General features: G+C 38.9%; 1 protein-coding gene across 11 annotated transcripts in view; it reads left to right on the top strand.

Annotated features, from left to right (window-relative positions):
* The window catches only part of Pkig (cAMP-dependent protein kinase inhibitor gamma), an 87,061-nt gene that overhangs the window by 11,096 nt on the left and 58,269 nt on the right, over nt 1-17,696 (top strand). For 4 of the 11 annotated variants that reach the window (XR_007350406.1, XR_007350402.1, XR_007350411.1 and 1 more), the window contains one exon: nt 14,209-14,225. The exons of 5 other annotated variants lie outside the window; for them this stretch is intronic. The gene's annotated coding sequence lies outside the window, so the exon portion shown is untranslated. Of the gene's footprint in view, nt 1-14,208; nt 14,226-15,402; nt 15,493-17,696 lie in introns of those variants that run through there. 2 more of the 11 variants (XR_007350410.1, XR_007350408.1) reach the window with 2 other exon arrangements.

Below are 17,696 nucleotides of genomic sequence, written 5' to 3'. Positions count from 1 at the left end.
ATTGTGTTGGTTGCTGATAACAATGCTTTAAATAAGTCCAAAGCAAACAATATGTCAGTGTCACAGTGGCATCAAGCAGTCCAGAGTTTTCTCTCTGCTTCATCATCCCTATTACACAGCTTGCACTCTTACAGTCACTTTGTAGCCACAAAGTGGCTTTGTAGCCAGGCTTCTTTGTAGCCAGGCTTTCTAGCTAAAGGTTCTTTGTTTGTTTTGCGTCAGTCTCTCTTCATTGCCCAGGCTGGCCTCAAACTCATAGTAGTCCTGCCTTGGCCTCCCAAGTAGCTGGGATTAAAAGCATGCACCATTTTACCCAGCTCTAACCGAACAGTTCTTGAGGTAGGAAGAAGCAGGAAAGAGGAAGGCAAAGGAAACCCTTTAAAGTTTCTTAACCTCCAACCACTGCATTCAGTTTAGATCTCACTGCCCACTCCTACCATGAAGGAGGCTGGGAAATGGAATTTCTTTTTTCGAGGGGGTTGGGGGCTTCTGGGGATTGAACTCAGGAGCATTCAACCACTGAGCCACATCCCCAGCCCTATTTTGTATTTTATTTAGAGACAGGGTTTCACTGAGTTGCTTAGAACCTCGCCTTTGCTGAGTCTGGCTTTAAACTTGCAATCCTCCTGTCTCAGCCTCTGGAGCCACTGGGATTACAGGCGTGAACCACAGTGCCTGGCTGGGAAATGAAAGTTCTGTTGGATACATTGCCTTTCCCAACAATCCAGGCATTCTGTTGCTATGGAAGAAAAGGAAAATGAACATAGGCCTAGCAGTGTACAGTACCTGCAATAGAAGGCTGCTAGCAATGCCCCCTAAGCCCTTCAGTTGAGAAAAGCAAGTGTTTATATGCTTACAGTTTCTCCGTTTTTTTTTGTTTTCCATCTTCTACTGGTGATTGAATCCAGAGCCTCACATGTGTTCGGCAAGTGCTCTACCACTGAGCTACATCCCCAGCTGGTTTACTATCTTTCTAGGTGTGATTTTTTAAACCAAAAAATGGGATCATACTGTACATAATGTTTCTTAATTCATATGTCTCATTTAACTACATGAATTGTTTTTACACGTGGATTAACACACAGTAGAAGCTTCTTAACCAATTTCCATTTAATAAATGCTAGATAAACAGATCCTCTCTATTCTCACTCTAAAACTTAGTGTTTAATTCCCGTGCCCTCTGAGTGTTCTCTGCTAGTGGACTCTGTTCTACCATCCTGTCCAGGGCAATAGCTACCAGGGCAATGGCTGCTTAAATTTAAATTAATTAAAATTAAATTAAACATCCAGTTTCTCAGTCTCATGAGCCATGTGTTACCAGTGGTTACCGAATCGAGCAGCTCACATGTAGAACATTTCCATTGCTGTGGAAACTTCTGTGGGCATGCTCTGCTGTAGCACATCAAGGTGCTATAGCTCCCACCTGTTCCAGCTCCCTAAAGCTGAGTAAAGTCACCACCTTGGAACTGGACCACTTAGGATTTTCTTACTCTACCATTTTACTAGTGTGTGGCCTCAGGAAAGCTCTTTGACCTCACTGTGCCTCTGTTTCCATATGTGTAAAATAGTGATAAGAGTGGTATGTAGACTATAAGGATTAAAGGAACTAATATCCACAGAGTGTTTAGAACAGTACCTGGCAGATACAAACACATTGTAAGTGTTTGCCATGATGTTGATGATGATGAGCAACAGTTAATTTGGGTTTGTTCCCAAGCCTGTTTTTTGAATTTACTTGTTATTATAATTACATCATTAAAGATTGCATTAACTAACAAAATATGAGGATAAAAAGGAAAAAAGACATTGCTTTTGTGAAAAATAAGTTGAATGTGTTGGAAAGTCCTGAAAAAGGCAAAAGTTATGGTCAGATTAGAGGTGGAAGAAGCCTCTGGAAATATTGAAGAAAAAGTTATCAAAATTTAGAACTCTGCTTTCAGGATGTTTTATGAGTGTCTTTCCAATTTGAACTGGAAATCATAGACATGATTTGTGGATATGGTTCATGCAGAAACTTTTAATTACTAGAACCTATTTTATTTTTTCAAATTAATCAATTAATTAATTATTTTTTTATGTAGTGGTGAGGATTGAACCCAGTGCCTCACACATGCTAGGCAAGCACTCTATCATGTAAAGGTATGTGTTAGAATACGTAAAGGTCCTTCATGGGAACTTTACATATTCTAACACATAATGGGTGCTCAATTTTTGTTCTGAGCCCCAGCCCAGGCTCCTAGAACCTATTTTTAAAGAAAAGGTGTTGGTCCCTCGTGAAGTATTCAGCAAATTTATACATATATATGTGTATATATATATATATATGTGTGTGTGTGTGTGTGTGTGTGTGTGTGTATAATTTAATGGTATTTTTACAAATTAATTATAGTTACTGGGTGTAATTCCAGCTACTTTAGAGGTTGAGGCAAGAGGACAGCAAATTCAAAGTTCAAGACCAGCCTCAGGAACTTAGTGAGACCCTATTTCAAAAAATGCTATTATTATTATTTCCATTTTTCAGATGAAGAAACTGAAACTATTTCAAAAAAGAGAAAAAGAAAATAAAGAAAAGGTAGGATAGAGTGCCCTGGATTCAATCCCCAGTATTGCAAAAAACAAAAAACAAAAAGCCACCACTATTAGACCTGATCCCATCATCATTTAAAAAATAAATAGAGAGAGCCTCTATTTTTTAAATGATGATATATGGTTTACAAATGAATAACATTACTAAGCCCTATTGTAGAACATTTATGTTGTTTTTCAGTTTTAAGTATTATAAATAGTGCTCTGGCAAGTTTCTTTCCAGCTGAATCTTCTCTAATCAGTATGTTTTGATCCAAGAACTTGAGAGAAATTCTTGCTCTCCTTACTGGGGGGCCTGGGTTTCAGTCTGGGAACCATTATAATACCATAAAAGAGAGCATGTAGCATTTCAGACCTAATTTTGTTTTTGGATTTAGCTCCCTGTCTTCTGTGGCCACTTGTTGATTTTAAATAATGTTTCATATATCAAAAAGTTTGGACCATCCCAGAGAGTTTCTGTGTAATGGAATTTGTTCTAAGTTGACTTTTTTTTTTTTTTTCCAACTCACATAGCACTTTGTTGGAACTTTTCTTTTTATAGCATTTCTCATAAATAGTCCTCCTCATAATTACTTTTGCATTTGCTTTGTGTACACTACCAAACTCTTAGCTCAGTGAGGACAAGAGTCCTTCATGGGACCTTTACATGTTCTAATACATAATGGGTGCTCAATTTTTGTTCATGGACTTAGTGAATGAATCAGTGTTACTCTCTTTTGTCATTATTAGGCACCTGCTGTAACACTTTCTCTGAATTCATTGTTATTGGAGGCTAGTCTTCTAGTCACTCCAACAGGTCAGATTCCATGTTAGAGCTAAAAATGTTTATATTGCAAATGTTAAATTATAAGATAATTTTAAACATTGATAAAGGTAGAGAAATAGTATAAAATTCTTATTACTTGTCATTCAGCTCTAGTAATTGTCAACTTTTAATTTTTATTAATTTTTTTGCAGTACTAGGAATTGAACCTACAGCCTCATGCATATAGGCAAACCCTGTACCACCCCCAAACCTTTTTTTTTTTTTTTAATATTTATTTTTTAGTTTTCAGTGGACACAGCATCTTTCTTTGTATGTGGTGCTGAGGATCGAACCCGGGCCGCACGCATGCCAGGCGAGCACGCTACCGCTTGAGCCACATCCCCAGCCCCCCAAACCTTTTTTTAATATTTATTTTTTTAGTGTGGTTGGACACAATACCTTTATTTCACTTATTTATTTTTTTATGTTGTACTGAGGATCAAACCCAGGGCCTCGCGCGTGCTAGGTGAGCGCTCTACCTACTGCTGAGCTACACCCCAGCCCACCACTCCAAACCTTTTAAAATTTTTTATTTGGAGACAGAATTTCACTGAGTTGCCCAGGCCAGCCTCAAACTTGGGATTCTTTTGCCTCAGCCTCTCGAGTAGCTGGGATTACAGGCATGTGCTACTGCACCTGGCAGTTACCAACATTTTAGAACAAATATTTTATTTGGGATAGGGTAGAGGGGACCTGAGGACCGTGGAGCACCCATTCTGATTTCCAAGGAGAGGAGTAGAGCATGTAGAGTGGGCAGGATAGAGAATGAGGCGGCTGGTGGCCTGTAGACAAACCTGCCTACATTTACTCTAAGGTAATTGTAAGGATCATGTGAGTTGACATATGAAAGTGCAGAGAACAATGCCCAATGCATGGTGAGTACGTGGTGTCCCTGCTGCTGCTGCCGTTGCCATTGATGTCTTCACTGCATAGTTTAGGAGAGCTGACTGTGGTAGCTTTGACACCAGCTTGGTGACCTTGAACACCAATCCTTCTTAGCTGCAGTTTCTTCATCTGAAAAATGGAAATAATAGCATCTTATACAACACAGAGCTGTGAAATAATACACGTAAATGTGTTCTGGATTAATTACCATAAGTTATAATATTCCAGTATTGTTCTGGTCTAGAGGAACCATATTCCTGGAGTTTTTTGAGAGTCAAGGCAGTTCCTTGGTGTGCTCTCATTCTGAGAATTCATGATATTCCAGAGTTATTTGTCAGTCTAGCAAATAAACATTATAGCATAATAAGCTTTGTTTCCATTTGCAAAATGTTTTTTATGGAGAACAAAATTACCAAATTATGCTTTGTCTACGTGTGTGTGTGTGTGTGTGTGTGTGTGTGTGTGTATATATATATATATATCACAGTGAATCCAAATGTGTACATATTATACAATAAGGCATGAAAACAATTTCCCTTTATATAGCTTTTCCATGTATGAACTGGAGCTGAAATACTTACCAACCAAGTTGATAAAGGGTAAAAATAGTTTTCCTAAAGAGTCCTTGGCTGAGGATTACTGTTGGAAATTTTTTTTATCAGAATCTTTACCATCTTTGAAACATAAACAGTATCTTTATTTATTTAGATTTTTATCACAATTTGTTCAACTCCTAATTAAAGATAGTGCTTTAATCTACATTATTTAGCCACTTTCCCAAAGTCAGAATTTCTCTAGAAAATCAGTTTTTTTTTTTTTCTTTTAAATGAAGACTTAAGTTTTAAACATTTTTGCCTTATCCTCAGGACTGCAAAGAATTCTAAGTATGTGGACCATTCATCCAAACCATGCACAGACTTATCTGTCTGAGATAAGAATTAGATCTGTGGGAAGAGAAATGGAGTATCCCTGATAGCTATAATAAACTTTTGCAGTGTTTGTTCAGGCGGGACAGTCAGCTCTCATGTCCCCTGGGTTTGAGTTACATAAACCCAGGTCAAAAAGCCAATGCCCTAGACTTAAATTCTCAGGAAATTTTAAAACTTTAAAAATTTTCTCTGTAAAACCACCTCTTGCCATTTAGGTTTGACTTTATAAACATTTGATTTTTTTGTTGTTTTAGATAGTAAAAATCTGTCTTCCTAATAATCATGATTTAGAGCATCTTGTACTTTTATAAACTTCTTCAAACAAGCTAAACCCCAACTTTGTTCCCCCAAATAGCACAACAAGCTTAAAGTAAGTTTTATCTCAAAAAGACCAATGTCCTAATGCTGCCATTTAGCACCAATGACATGTGAACTCTTAATTTTTTCCCCATAGACTGTTCTATTTAAATATTTTATTATGCAGTCTCTCTCCTTTTTAAATTATTTTTCATTAATTTCACTAGATTTTTGTTGTTAATTTCTTTTTAAAGGATTTGGCACAAATCATCTCTAATAGTCATCTAGCCAGTGTTGTATTAGATGATGTGTTACTTCTAATTTAAACTTTCATTTGAAAAGATTGCCAGGAAAACTTTGAAAAACATTTTTTTTTAATACTAGAGATTGAACCCAGGGACACGTTAACACTGAGCTTCATCGCCAAATACTAAGCTACATTTCCAGCCACTTATTTATTTATTTATTTATTTATCTGTGCTTGTAGATGGATAGAATGCCTCTATTTTATTTATTTTTATGTGGTGCTAAGGTTTGAACCGTGTGCGTGAGCTCACGCATGCCAGGCAAGCCCTAGTCCTCCACCACTTTTTAAAAAAAAAAAATCAAGACAGGATCTTGTTGAGTTTCTGAGGCTGGCCTGGACTTGCAATCTTTCTGCCTCAGCCTCCCAAATTGCTGGGATTACAGGCATGCACCACTGGGCCTGGCAACTCTGAATTTTCATAGTTATGGGAGGCTTGTACTTTTCTCTGATACATTGTATGCCTCTTTCAGTGATAAAGAAGTTAAAGGGGTCCAAATGTACTCCTGATGTCCCTCATTTATCACTGGGAAGTGGAATTGAGAAGTAGTTTTAGTTTCTAGAGGTGAAGCAGGAGGATTGCAAGTTCAAGGCAAACCTCAGCAACACAGGGAGACTGCCAAAAAAGTTTTTAAAAAGTGTTCAAAGAGGTAAATAAACAAATACTGAGCATCAGTGTGCTTAGCATTATATTGTGTGTTTGACATACATGAGTTAATTTACTTCTCACAAGAGCTTTGTTAGGTAAGATATGATTACCCAGTTGTTTTAAGCTAAAAAACTCAATTTTATCCTTAATCTCTCTCCTATCAACATTCAGTCCAGTTGATGACATTGTCTTAGCAGCAAAACAAATCCTGTGCTGACTGGCCAGTCATCAGATAGTGGTAGCAGCCTCCTCACTGACCTCCTGATCCTCTTTGTTGCCTTTCTTTTAAGATTTACATATAGACACACATACAGACAGGTCGTTATGTGCATATATGTCTGTTCTCATAGAAGCGAAGGTGACTTTTTAAAAATGTATGTTTGAAAAAATCTATTTGAGGTAATTGTTTTTAATTCAGTTTAACTTAATTTTAGTACTAGAGGACTGAACCCACGGACTTTTTACCAATAAGCTATATCACTAGCCCTTTTAATTTTTCATTTTGAGAGAGGGTCTCTAAGTTGCTGAGGTTACTGGCCTCAAACAGTAACCCTGAGTTGCTGAGATTATAGGTATACACCACTATGACTGACCACACGCAGTTTTAAGAAATCATACTGGAAGAACCTGGGTATCCTTTACTTAGTTTCCCTTAATAATGGCATCTTGTAAAGCTATAATCCAGTTTTCACAAGCAGGATTTTGAAATTTTCCACAAGATAATGTTTGAAAAACCAATTTGATCATGCCATTCCAGTTTAAAGCACTTCAGTGGCTTTCCATTGCATGTGGATTAAAATCCAAATTTCACCTGGCTCTCTCAGCCCTGTGGGACCACCTCCTACCTGCCTCTGGGCTGCGTTGCTCTCCTTGCTCACTAGCTTCCAGCCAGCCCTGGTGTCCTTCTCCCAGAACCTCCACCCTGGCTTGAGCCTCAGGGCAGTTGAGCTCCTTTCTGTCTGCCTGGGAACCCTGCCTAGCATTTCACCTGCTGCTGTCTTCTTTTTTTTTTCCTTTTTAATATTTTTTAAGTTGTAGATGGACACAATATCTTTATTTTTATTTGCTTTTGTGGTGCTGAGGATGGAACCCAGGGCCTCACATGTGTGAGGCAAACGCTGTACCACTGAGCTACAACTCCAGCCCTTAAATGTCACCTTTTGAAAGCAGCCTCTGGTCACTCTAAGGCAGTTCCCTACCCTCTTTAATTCACCTGTCTGTTACTCTGTTATGTTTCTTCACAAAGCTTGCTACTTATTTATTCGCTCAATTGCTCTTTGTCCAGTGGAAGGTAAGCTGAAGAGTGGGTACCTTGTCTGGGTGGGCATTGATGTATCTCCAGTGCCTAGAGCAGGACATGGCATGTACTGGATAAATATTTCTTGAATGAATGAATGAATGAGTGAGGAAGCTGAGCTTCCAAGTGATTCACTCACAGGTCATATGACTGGTAAGTCTCAGAGCCACAGCTGAGTACCCCAGGCACAAAGGTCCTAAGGTAGTTAAATTTGACCTTTTCAGAGAACAGAGAGGTCCATGAGGTGGGGAACAGACTATGAGAGGGAAAATGGCATGATTCAGACTAAAGACATGATCAATGCCTTCGTTGCATTAGGCCTTGCAGTCCTTGATGAGGAGTGTGGGCCTCGTTCTAAGCATAGTGGGTAGGATTGCCAGGCTGTAAGCATGGGGATGCCGTGAACAATGTGGACCTGCTGACCTCTCTGAGACTCTCCTTTGGTGCTGGGGCCAAAATCTCAGTCTGGAACAATGCTTTTCTTTTCCTTCTTGTGTGTGTGTGTGTGTGTGTGTGTGTGTGTGTTGCTGGTGTGGAACCCAGGGCCTCACACATGCTAGGCAAATGCTCTACCACTGAGCTACACCCTCAGCCCTCTGTATACATTTCATGTGGAAACTATTTCAGGCAAAGGACGCTGGTTCTGTTACTTTCAAAAGACATACATAAGATCACATCACATTAGTCCTTCCAATAGGAAATTTAGGAAGAATGATGGATTTTCTGGGAGGGAAAGGAAGACATAGCATGTGCTGACCTGTGGATATGTTTGGGAGAAGCACCATGAGGATCAGTCAGTCCTTCTGCATGCCTTGGCTTCTGGCGATCATGTAGCATATGCAGCTGGGAATTGGTCCCAACTGAAGCACTGTGTTGGGGGCAAAGCCTTTGATCAGATTTTATCTGAGGGAGCATTAAAAACACAAGCAACTTCTTTAGAGAGCATATGCAGCAGCCTAGATCAGAGAAAAATTTCTTTATCTATCTTTTGTGAGAGGCCGTTAGAAGTCTAGGGAAATATACAACAAGACCACAGCCCTTGTCCTCAGAGTTTAAAGTCTGCTTAAGAAGTTCTACAAATTGGACAGTAATTGACATTGGAGGCAGTCCTGGGTCAAGTTCCCAGGAGAAGGACTCCAGAAGAGCACAGCCAACTGATGGCTGAGTCTGGCAAGGCTCACAGAGGAACTGGCGCTCGGCCAGCATCCTGAAGGATGAATAAGAATTATGAGGAATGGAGAAGGAGAGGTGTTCTAGTGGGATGGGGAGAGACAGTCATGAGCTATTGGAGGGGGAAAAAAGAAAGATGCACCTAGTGTTGGAGGTATTAGCTAAGATCTGTCCAGCTGGAGCATAGTCAAAAAGGAGGACAACTGGAAAGGATCTTGTTGGAAGGAAACTGTGAAATGCCTCCTGATCCGTAATTTCCAACCTTTCTACTTGTACAGATAACAAGTGGGAAGAGGGGCAGGGGTGTGAGTTACTATTTACTGAGATCTGATGAGAGCAGCTGTGACTTCAGTAGTGCCTTGTCTGTGCCAGGCTGTGCTCTAAGCAGCTTCAATTTATTAACTTCCATTTATTCATTCCTCTAACAGCCCTATGAGGTTCATACTACTATTATCCTTGAGTTATAGAAGGGGGAACTGATGCATGGGGAGGGAAACAACCTGCACAAGGTCATGAGTTCTTGAGTCAGTGCGTAGAACCTCTATTGTGACCTCTTAATGAGGTTATACTTCATTAGGGTCAGGTGGGGTCCCCCTCCCCTGGCTTTTTTTTTTTTTTGTAGATGTACACAATATTTTCATTTTATTTATTTATTTTTATGTGGTGCTGAGGATCGAACCCAGTGCCTCACACGTGCTAGGCAAGCACTCTATCACTGAGCCAGAACTCCAGCCCCCTTCCCTGGCTTTTTGTGATGAATAATTTCAAATATACAGAAATTAAGCACAATAAGCCTCTCTATTAACATCTGTATAAAACATTTGCTATGTATAGTTTTAGCATTTACTGTGTGTAGATTTATCTGTTTCAACTTTTTGCTGGATTATTTGAAAATATGTTACAGATATGATAATTCACCCCTAAAAGCAAAAAAGGCGATATAGCTCAGTGAAAGAAAGAGTCCTTGCCTATTATGTGTAAGGCCCTAGGTTTGATTCCCAGCATAAATAAATAAATAAATAAATAAATAAATGCAAAGATTCATCTTTCTTGTACATAGCAGGTACATTCTTGTAAAATGCATTGCCTCTAAAGCCATGCCCAGGTACTTTTTACATATTTAAAAAGAGTTCTTGTCTCAGAGATGAGGTTTTCACTTACGTCAGTTTCTTGGTATTTGAGAATTAAGCAGGGTAGGAACAATTTTTGTTTCCCTAAGTCTGCCCTACAAGTTGCTGGATGTTCAACCTCCTGGTCCTCACCTACTTAGTGCCCATTTGACTGAGGAGGCAATCAAATATCATAACAACCAAAAATTCTCTCCTGAAGCCAGGTGTTAGCTTGTAATCCCAGCAATTTGGGAGGCCAAGATAGGAGGATGACAAGTTTGAGACTAGCCTTAGCAATTTAGACCCTGCCTCAAAATAAAAAATAAAAAGGGCTATGGAGGTAGCTCAGTGGTAAAGCATCCTTGGGTTCAATCTCCAGTACCAAAAACAACAAAACAACAATTATCCTTTTCCCCCATGTTTCCAGAAAGCCCTCTAGTAGACTGTACCTGTTGGGTGCCATTGACTTAATAAATCCCCTCAATAAGGAGCTATAGGCTAAAATAGAAGAAATGCTCACAGAAACCTTAGTATAATGATTTGTATTGAGGTAATGAAGGTGGTAGAACTTACCTGTAATGCTGCTTTTGTTACACAACCACATATTTTTAGATTTGATTATATACATTATTTATTCCATTACACCCAATCACCACCTGCTGTATGGCAGATCTTGATCCACGTAACCATTAAATGTGGCTTTCATGTATCCGAACTGACTAGGAAATGTTTATAATTCCTATGCTTTTTCATGTAAAGGGACTTGAAGCTGACTCAGGGCTCACAGTATTGACTGGTTTTCTCTCCCTGGTTTGCTAGGGTACTGAAAGTTTTGTCCCAACTGTGCTGCTCCCTGTATTCCACTGATCCTTTTACTTTTCACTATTGCCTATCAAAATGCATTTGTCAAATTTAGCTCTAATGCCAGCTGTTCATGAACTTTCCCCAGAGCCTCCTCAGTACATTGTCTCTTGTGAATGTAACCCAAGACTACCCTGGGTTTCTTTTGATTGTGTGTTTCTCTGCCACATATATTTCAGTAATCATTTCCCAGGCAGTTCCATGTGATATGCCTTGTTCAAGGGGGGAAATAGATGGATCTCTCCTAAATCGTCTAATCATCTTCTTATTTTCTTGATGATTAGAATGACCTCTTCTTTCTAGTATCCCCTGTGGTTCTGGGTACGCTGCCTTGCATGTGGTATATCCAAATTCAGTTGAAATAGAGTGAAACAAGCATTTCCATATCAGATCAGAGTTTAGATGCTGGCACCACCACCAGACAGCCTTGGAAAATCACTTAGCCTGTGAGCTCCAGGTTCCTTATCTATGAAATGTTCCCAATAACACACATCTTACAGAATTTTTGTGACGTTTAGAGAGGAATTGTATGAAGTGCGTGGTGGAGTTATTGTCACATGACCAGGGCTCATGAAGTGGTAGTTAACATAAAGGAGGCTCAGTCATTCCTTCAGGTCACTTGAGAGAGCAGTGGGAGCACTTAGGGTCTTAATTGTTTTAAAGGAAACATTTACTTGGTCTTGAGGCTGCTCCAAGAAGAGCAGGCTCTGGGGAAGGTCTGGCCCAAGGCTGATTAACTGTTCCCTTCTTTAGAGTCAGTGATCCGACTCTGTTTTGGAACTACTTATATAATGTATACCACCTGTTATTTGTGTATTTTTAGAGCGGGAGTCGGGTAATCCTAATCCTGTCTGCAAAAGAGCAAAGTGTTTACCAGAAGCGGAGCTTTTTTCTTCACACTTGACTCACACTGACTCATCTTCTCATTTTCCTTCCCACCGCCTCATAGCAACCTTGCAAGGGAAAAAATTTAGGGGGAATTCATTTGGCTTTCTTACTTATTTATTTTTTTAACTTTCCAAAGTTGAAAGCTTGAAGGTGTCACAGCATTGATTTAATCTCAGGAGAGGCTTAAGTTGGTGCTGCCCTAGAGTGGCCAGTATGACCAGTGCCATGAGCTGAACTTCGCACATAGAACTTTCAGCCGCACCAGTTCTGTTGGCTGAGAGGTTGGACAGGAGCCTATAGAATACATGTTAAGAGTAAACCTGTCTTGCTCTTTGAAACTTGTTGTTTACTAAAACTCTGTTGAACCTGGATGATTTCTTCTGAGATAGGAAACTCAAGCAGAATCCGAGCCAGGGCTGTGAGGCCTTTGCAGGTGGAGTTGAGGTGGCAGACACAGAACCCCACAGTGTACAAGATTCAGCAAAATGGGAAGGCTTATTAGATCAGAATGACTAATACCTGTGCCTTCATTTGTCATTTATTAAATGAGTATCTCCAGATCATCTTTGGTATGCCAAGTGCCAGGGGCTACAACAATAAGAGAAATGTGGTGCCTGTGATCAGGGACTTATAAGCTAAGGTGTGTTTTTATAAGTGCTAAGGGTAGGTAGAGGTGCCTTAGTCTGCACATTTGAGCATGTGCTTTTGCACATGATTGAGGGGAGGAAGGAAGGCTTCCTGGAGGAAAAGGCACACAAGTTGAGGCTAGTGGAGTGAGTAGGGTTAACTAGGAGAGAGGGGTTAGGGTTGAGCAGGGTTGGCTGAAGAGTGTTCAAGGCTGAGAAAGCCTTGATTTTGGTGACCTTGAGGTGGGGAAAGAGCTTTTTCTTGGAGGAACTGAAAGAATACCGGTGTGACCAAAGGACGGTGGGGAGTAAATCAGGATCAAGATACATTGGAGAAGCTAGCAGGGCCAGATCATGCAGAGCATTGTAGACCAGCTCACTATTTAAACAAAATTTTATTAACCCAGGTAGATTTTACATTGAATGAAATGCTCATGACAAATGTACACATCCATGTAATCACATTCTAGTGAGAATAAGGACTTTTAACTTGATTCTAGAAGCAACAGGAGGGAGGGATTCAGATTCAATACTAATTGTTAGCCACAAACTGGGAGTGGGGGCATTAGGAGGGACAGGGCTGGAATAGGCATGGTTCACTGGTGGGTAGGGCCACCCAACTTAAGAATACACCAGGGTCTTGGTGTCCTATGATGTTTCCAGGACAAACCCCTAAGTGCTTTGTAGGATCCTGAGTGCCTAGTAGAGCACTGTAGACTGGTTTCTCAAGGTCTCCATGGGAAGACTTCCAGGCTGCCTGCATTTTAGAGTCTCCTAAACAGCGGGTGGGGAGAGAGCTACAGAAACAGGACTTCTTCCAATTTAATTGATGAAACAGAACAAGAATCACTGATTTATTTTTGTCACCTACATCACATGCAGCTTTTTTCCTTTTCTGTGAATAGGGTATTAAAAATATTGTTGCAGACTAGGTGTGGTGACATATACCTGTAATCCCAGTTCAGACAGGGGTTGGGGGTGCTGAGGTAGGAGGATTGAAAATTCAAAGGCAGCTTGGGCAATTTAGTAAGACCCTGCCTTAAAATAATATAAAAAGGACTGGGCATATAGCTTGGTGGTAGAACGCTGTCCTAGCACTCATGAGGCCCTGCATTTAATCCCCAGATAACCAGGCAGGGGATGGAGTATATGCAATAGAGAGAGTTGCAATTGGGGTTTTAGGGATTTACTCAAACTTAGTATCACTTAAGTGTTCTATTTTAATATCTGGATTTTTGATGTGGTTCAGAAATCATAATGTTTTTATTGACATTGTTATTCTCAAAGAAAGGATGAAAGAAAAGGTATTATAGGTAGAATTATCCTCAGTGTTTCACTGGGTACCGTGGCATATGCCTATAATCCCAGTGATTTGGGAGGCAGGAGGAATACAACTTTGAAGCTAGCCTTAGCGACTTAGTGAAGCCCTAAGCTACTTAGTGAGACTTGTTTCAAAATAAAAAAGAATTGGGGGGCTGGTGTTGTGGCTTAGTGGTAGAGCGCTTGCCTAGCATGTGTGAGGCACTGGGTTTGATCCTTAGCACCACATAAAAAAAATAAATAAACAAAGATATTGTGTCCATCTACAACTAAAAATATTTTTAAAAAAGAATTGGGGGTGTGGCTCAGTGTTTAAGTGTCTCTGGGTTCAATCCCCAGTATTAAAAAAAAAGAATTATTCTTGGTGTTTTTAATTAGGAAATATTTTAATTTCTGTTTTAAAAACAAATAAGCAAATGTAAAAATGTATTGTGAGATCTAGGACTAATTTTTTTTTTTTTGGATGCTGGGATTGAATCCAGGGTCTCACACAAGCTAGGTAAGTGCTCTACCACTGAGTTACATCCTCAAGCTCTTTAATATTTTTGAGATGGGGTCATGCTAAATTGTTCAGGCTGGCCTCCAACTTGAGATACTCCTGTCTTAGCCTTCTGAGTAGCTGAAATTATAGCCTTCACTACAGCTTTCAGTTCTTTTCTTCCTTTTTAAAAAGAACTTTAAAGAATTGTGTTTAAAAGTAGTTTCCTGCCAAAACACTCTGAAATATATTTACAAAAAGTTCACTTCTCAGCAGATTTATTTATGTTTGTTTCCCAAAGTTTGCCAAACTCCATAGGCTTTATATAAGTATATAAATATTTTTGTACACATTGGCCTCAAACTAAATCTAACTATCCAAACTGCCTTGTATCTTTCTGCATTTAAATTCAGAGATACCATCCTGTTGGTTTTAGATAAATTATGGAGTAGTTTAAGCCCATGTGATTTAAGCTCAGCCACAATTATTCAGTGATACTTGAGGATTTCATCTGAAAATATTCTGTTTATACTCTGAAAATATTTTTTTTATTTTCGTACTCCCACCCATTGTGTGAGTACGTGTAGATATTGTTCCTCTTATGTTTTTTTCTAACAAGAAAATACTTGTTGCATGATAAAGTCATAGAACGCAAGAATTGGAAGGTATATTGGAGACTTTTAATTATAAAGTTTATTGCCAGTTTATTACTGTGAATAGCCAAAGCATTAAAAAATATGTTTTGCTTATGTATCTCTGTTGATAATGCTTTATCTCCCATATGTCACAACTGAAACTTAATTGCTAGCCATCGTAATGTCTTTTGGCTAATGTTACAGATTAGATTTTTTTTTTTCCTTCTGTGGTTCTGGGGATCAGACCTAGGCCTTTGTGTAGGCTAGGCAAGTACTCTACCACTGAGCTTCATCCCCAGCCCCCGAACCCCCAGACTTTCTTTTTGGTGGTGCTGATGGATTGAACCCAGGGCCTCAAGCATATGAAGCATGAGCTGCACCCCACACCCTACAGTTGTGGTCTTGAGAATCCCCCAGAGGCCCATGTGTTAAGGGCTTGGCACTGTTGGGAAGTTTTGGAACCATTAAGAGGTGGAGCCGTTAAGGTCATTGCAGGTGTGCCCTTGAATGGGATCCAGGGAACCCAGACCTTCCTTCTCATTCCTTTGCTTGCTGGCCTACAGTTTTGCTCTGTCACATGTTCCTGCCATGATGTGCCACCACAAGCCCAAAGCAACCAGGTCAACTGATCATGGACTAAAACCTCTATAACTGTGAGCCAAAATAAACCTTTTGTTTTATAAGTTGATTATCTTGGATATTTGTTATAGTGACAGAAAACTAACAAGTAACAATAATACTAAGTTTATGAAGACCTGTACTAAATTTGGATTTCAAGTAAATCATTTTTATTTATAGCAGAGCAGAGACTTCAGAGGTACTTGTTTGTTTTTTACTAGTTTTCGTAATTGGTGTATGAAATCATACTAGATGTATGGTTTCCTTTTTGCTAAGTCTTTGGAATATGCCCTACTTTATGCTCATTATTTATATAATAGTGGAATCAAAGTATCCAATTTGGCAATCTCATTCTTCTTTAAGCCTTCCAGAATTGTTTGCAGTTCCAGAATAATTGCTGGGTTGTATATATCTTGCAGGATGAATGCTTCATTAAAATTAAGGAGGAGACCGTGAATCTTCACCTACACTGTTTAAGGTCAAATGATTTTATTGGAACTCTCAGTATATTTAGAGTAATCTATACTTAGTGAAAGGGACTGGCACTTTTCATTTCTTTATACTATTTTACCAATCAATTCCACACCCTTTCCTCAATAATATGTGTTTGAAAGAAGCTCTATTAAAAGAGCCAGGAATGATGGTACACACCTGTAATCCCAGCTAACTCAGAAGGCTGAGGTAGGAAGATTGCAAGTTCAAGATCAACTTGGACAATTTAGAGAGACCTTGTCTCAAATAAAAAGGATTGGAGATGTAACTCAGTGGTGGAGCACCACTGGGATTCAATTCCTAGTACCATCACACACACAAAAAGGGAAACTCTACCCTAAAACTATATAAAAGATCTATGATGGCACATGGGGTACAAACATGAGATGTGGTGTTCTTTTAGATTCCAAAGACCTTTCCAAGATGGAGAACTCAGGAAGGAGTCAATGCACAGCAGAAGGATGTTTTCCCAAAGTTAACTGCAAGGTCACTCCTGTAAACTAATGAGCCATTAGGAGCAAAGCTGCCATTTCTTAAATGACCACAATATTCTAATATAGAAGAATAAAAATATATACTTTTGCTACCACTTCCCATAAACTGTGTTTCTGAAAGATAGACTACTTAAGATATTACTTGATTCTTTTTGCAATACATTTCATTGTAGTAATAGTATATTATCATGGTAGTATATCATTCATATATATATATATATATATATATATATANATATATATATATATATATATATATATATATATATATAATGATAGTACCATTAGTAATTAACATTTTTAAAAATTTTTTCAATGGATCTTCATTTTATTTATTTGTTTGCAGTGCTGAGAATTGAACCCAGTGCCTTACACATTGCTAAGTAAGCACTCCATCACTGAGCCACAACCCCAACTCCAGTAATTAACATTTACAAGAGACTTAGTTTTTTGTTGTTTTGCAGCCTTCATGTATACAAACAAAGCAAGCACTCTACCACTGAGCAATACAGTAAGACCCCTTTTAAAAATAAATTGTTTTTAAAAAGAAAAATAATTTTTTAAAATAAAGAATATTGTAAATAAACTTTATTCTCCCATTTCCTCATCCTCACTTTATAGAAGTAACTATTACTAACTATTTCCTGGATTATTCTATAAAAATTATACATATTTGAACATAAGCATAAGAACTATTGGTTTCTTTAAAATATAAGTGTGGTCGTATTATACATTCTGTTGTGCCACTGATGTTCATTTAGATCCATCTTATTCTTTTAAATGATTTCATTGTTGTATCATTTAGAAACCTCTTGGCTTCAAGTAACAGAAGCAGGACTTGGGAAACAGTGAGAACAAAGCAGTCTCAGAGAACCAGGAGCAGTTTTAGCTGAAGCAGCCAGGCCAGTGTGTAACCATCATTGCTGTAGGACATTTTCAGAAATAAATTCTGTACTTGGTCTTTGCATCATTGCTTAAGATTCAGAATCCCATTTGAGATATTCCCAGTGGGAGAAGTACTTTCAAAAAGAGTCTGGAAAGCTTGAAAAATGATAAATTTTCATTATGGTGGTATTCTGTTGTATAATTATGCCATAATTTATTGACTAGCCACCTCTTGGTAGATATTTAGGTTGTAGTATTCAGTTTTCCCCCAGAATAAACACTCTTGCATGCAGTGGCCACTGATCCCAGCTACTTGGGAAGCTAGAGGAGGAAGATCACAAGTTTGAGGCCAGCCTGGGCAATTTAGC

This window comes from Marmota marmota, unplaced genomic scaffold (genome assembly GCF_001458135.2).
Source record: "Marmota marmota marmota unplaced genomic scaffold, marMar, whole genome shotgun sequence".
Taxonomy (NCBI): Eukaryota; Metazoa; Chordata; class Mammalia; order Rodentia; family Sciuridae; genus Marmota; species Marmota marmota.
This window is presented reverse-complemented; position numbering and strand designations above follow the sequence as displayed.